This window comes from Trachymyrmex septentrionalis, unplaced genomic scaffold (genome assembly GCF_001594115.1).
Source record: "Trachymyrmex septentrionalis isolate Tsep2-gDNA-1 unplaced genomic scaffold, Tsep1.0 scaffold19, whole genome shotgun sequence".
Taxonomy (NCBI): domain Eukaryota; kingdom Metazoa; phylum Arthropoda; class Insecta; order Hymenoptera; family Formicidae; genus Trachymyrmex; species Trachymyrmex septentrionalis.
The window spans coordinates 139,135-143,305 of NW_017305071.1; positions in this window are offsets into that span (position 1 = coordinate 139,135).

The following is a 4,171-nucleotide window of genomic DNA, read 5'->3' on the forward strand; positions in this document are numbered from 1 at the left end:
AAGAATCTTACAATAGTATCAAATAGTATCATTTCTTTGCCGAATGCAATCATACATACAATCACTACCTTCCAGTATTTCTGTAGAGGACCACTCCAGGTTGAGTTCAGAAATTTCACCCAGTGTGTCATTTTATTCTTGTATTATGTCTAATGAACGATAAAAATAGAATGACGCACTAGAACGGGAGCGCAGTTTCTTGCATAATGCATAATGCATAAAAAAATGAACCAATCAAACTCCTTCATTTTCTTCCTTTCTATGAAATAAAAGACTCTGATTGGTTGATTTCCTTATGCCTTATGCGTTATGCAAGAAACTGTGCTCCCGCCCCAATAAAAAAATTTCTTCCAATACACCGACCGCGCGTCGGTAATGCCGCGTTTGAATGGAGGAGAATGTTTACGCGATTTTAGTAATATTTATATTGAGGTGCGCCTCAATATAATAATAAGGATGATAATGTGTGCCTAAATTCCGTTTAAACCGTATGAGTGCCTTTTCATGCTGACGTTCGACGCTCATTTGCTCACGTTAAAATATATCATGTGATAAAAATCGAGTCGGACATCAAGTGATAATAAGCGTCAATTTTTATTACGTGACCTATTTTTACGCTGAAAATGAGTTTCGAGCGTTAGCGTGAAAAGGCACCTTTAAAAAGCGCGCGATGCGTATCTACTTTCTCGCGCGCGTTACAGCGCCTGATACGTCACGCGTGACGTCAGAGTCGTCGTCTGTTTGCGCGTTTTTTGCAACTGGAAATTTACCACGCAGCTCACCCTTCCGTTCGCCCGTCTGAATTGTGTATTATTTGTATGTATATTGGCAATCGGTGCGTATGGGAGACGTCGTGTGTCGAGTGAGTGACTGTCGCGGTACGTTGGACAAGTAATCGTCGATCGATCGTGATCGATGGTGATTCGTCGGGTATACTCCGTCGCTCGCCTCGCGTGTCCTGTCGAGCCGGCGTCGTTCGTACTGTAACTCCACTGTAAGTACATTTCATATTTCTTTGGCCCACTCGAGAGTACGATATCGTGAGCGTAAGTGATCGTGGAGTACAGAAAAGATCAACCGGCGATGACCTCGTCATGACGCATCGGTCAAAGTAAGTACGCAACGCCCATTTCGAGAATACTACTCTTCGCGAGTGTTTTGTTTCCCGTTTTTTTTTTTAATTTTATTTTACTTAAAGTGCACGTGAGAGCGACCTGTGGGATAAATCGAGCCATAAATGTCATTTCTGAGCATCTCGCGTTATGTTAAGAGTCACTGTGGCATTGTTAGCTCGGGAATATGTGACGACGAGGTCAGTGTCATCGGGTTGAACATAACCGTTGATCGTAAAAAAATTCGCGTTGCTCCGCCATCTTGATGACGCGCCCCAATGTTTTCACTTTTCACTTATTATCGGTCCGAAGTGCGTCGCGAAGTAATCGCGAGTTTCGAAAAAACGATTGCTCGTTGTATCTGACGCTGAGGACGCCATTACGCGTTGATACGTTGTAACAGTGTTCGTTGTCGACAGTGCCGTATGAGGAATGGACGATCACTTAATCCGCTAATTAGCACGCGTGTCACGTCGCTATCGATAGAGCAGTTTCCTCAACCGAGTGTAACTCGGGAATTCTTAACGGTCGCAGGTGCGTCGCGAACACGATCAGCCGAGACGATCGAAACTATCTCTTAAATCGAGTGCGATCATTTCCACGCATTTTGTACGATTTCAGATGTAACTACGCGGGTAAATAAACGCCACGAATGCCGTATGAAGGTGATTGCAATGCTGGATGCATCAATTAGTATCTCCAGAGGCGTTTCGTCGTTTCCACTCTTTGACGAAGTATTATACGTCTCGAGTGTGACCAGCCAGAAGATGAACAGTGCAAACGGACAATTGTATCTTGAGATATAAGCGCGATTGTGTGGGTGAGCAATCAGGAATACTGATATACCAAAAATTGACTCGGTTAATTTACTTTAAACGTACATTTAAAATAGTGCTATCATTAGACATATACAGGGTGAACCAGAGTCGTTGAACCAGCTTTTTACCTTATGAGAAAATTATTGACTGCATGCACGTTATAATTCAATTAGGTATGAAGTCGATAATTTTCTCATAGGGTAAACAGTTAGTTCAATGACTCTGATTCACCCTGTATACTTAATACATAATAAAGACCTTGCCATAATAAACATAATTACATTGATTACGTACACATACGACAGTTCCATCAAGTGTCCTTTATGTGATTCGTATATAGTATAATATGTTAAGTACGAACGTGCATAGAGATCAATGGTCATATCAGTAAAAATGTATTCTTGATTGTGGATTTTTGAAGAAACTGATTTAAATTGTTTACTGCTCGCAAGTGCGTCGCGAATGTGAGCATTCGGGAGTGCCGAATAAGTAAACGCGCGACCGTTATTTTTAATATTGTAATTTTAAATGTATAATGTCCGGGAGTGCTGTATAAAGTTACTCGAGTGCGTTAATTAGCGGTCACGATGTTTTTCCGATCAAGTCAGTGCGAATAAACTACCTGGTGCAAGGCAGCAGTCGCGGAAAGACAATAGCAGCACATCGAAAGGTAAAAATTTCGTCCCATCTTTTTACACACTATTTATCTCTCATGAGGTATAACTGTTTCTTGTTTTGGAACCTTTAAAAGTAATGCGAGAAAGAGAAAGAATTAGGAACGTAATTTTTAATTTTAAATAAATTGATATTTTTTGCAAAACGCATGTTTATGAAAATATCGTTTGTTACAACTTGGATTAATTTTTTAATTATTTTATATTTTTAGTGACCTGCAGGACCTGGGCGCCTTCTACTTCTTAGAAGCGTATCGGTGAATACAATTAACGGATGGTTATTACACTGACAAAAAGAAAAATGCTTGGTATTTGTGATTACAATTGCATGGTAAAATGATTATGGAGCTCTATTTTTTAAGTTATTACTACTATAATGTTATTAATAATAATTGTATTTATGTTTCGTAAAAAAATTTATATAAAAAATGTATAAATCGAAAAACAACTATAATGTTATAGTCGGTTTTTGAAGTCAGCTATATATTTTTGTATGTAGAACTATAAATACAATTTTTATTACTAATATTATAGCAGTAATAATTATAAAAGTGTATCTCCTAAACATAATTATTTTACCATACAATTATCGTCACAAATGTTAAACATTTTTCTCTTAATATATTCAATATGTGAGACGCAATTGCGTCTTTCGATTGTTATTAAGATTGCAATGTCCGTATTGTTATGAGAATAATTCAGTCATGCAAATATAGTGACATTTAAAGAGTTAGGCTTCGGTATGAGTATCTGTCACACACACGGCGCAAAAGAGTGAGATAAAATCAAGACGCGTTTATACGACGGTAGCACCCCTTCGTCAAAGTTACGGACAAACTAACCCTAGGTTTCGGGAACAAGCGCTCCAGGCGATCTCGGTGAGCGGTCTGCAATCTGATCCCGTGCGATCAGAAGAAAGAAAGAAAGGAAAGAAAAAGAAAAGAAAAGAAAAGAAAAGTGCGTAACTCACTGGAAAAGCCAAAAATCCTCATTCGATCGCGATGTCCGTGTAATCGTGATAAAAAAATCGGAGTCCGTGTCCGGCTATCTTTCTCCCAGTTCGACGTGGTGCAAAATGCGAGGCCTGGAAATCTCCGCTCTTTTAACTCTATCGAAAATCGATCGTCGTGTGTGTTTGTTTCGGCTGTGAGCGATAACGCGACGAATAGTGGACCGATCGTCACGACCAGTGGAAGCTCTAATCGAGGGCGATCTGTTCGCGTTCGCGTTGAGGAATCCCTCCAGGTTCAAGGGGCAGCGCCCTTGCTGCGCGTTAACTCTCTCCTGCTGCGTTTAGACGTGCGATGGTACGCCGGTTGACGAATGGATTCGGTGTGCCCACGTTCGCGCACAGAACGATCACTCCCCCCCTCCCTCCCCCCATTAATCCGTTCAGTGTAATTTTCTATAGTATTTTCTTTTATAACGGAAAATACGTCTTACAATTTTGCGGGACAAAGTGAGCAGAATAAATTCTAACAATTTTATTTATTGCTTATTTGTTGTTAAAAAAATTTGTTGCTCTGACTGGCTCTGTCAGTTTAAAAAAAATTATGTTATTATATAT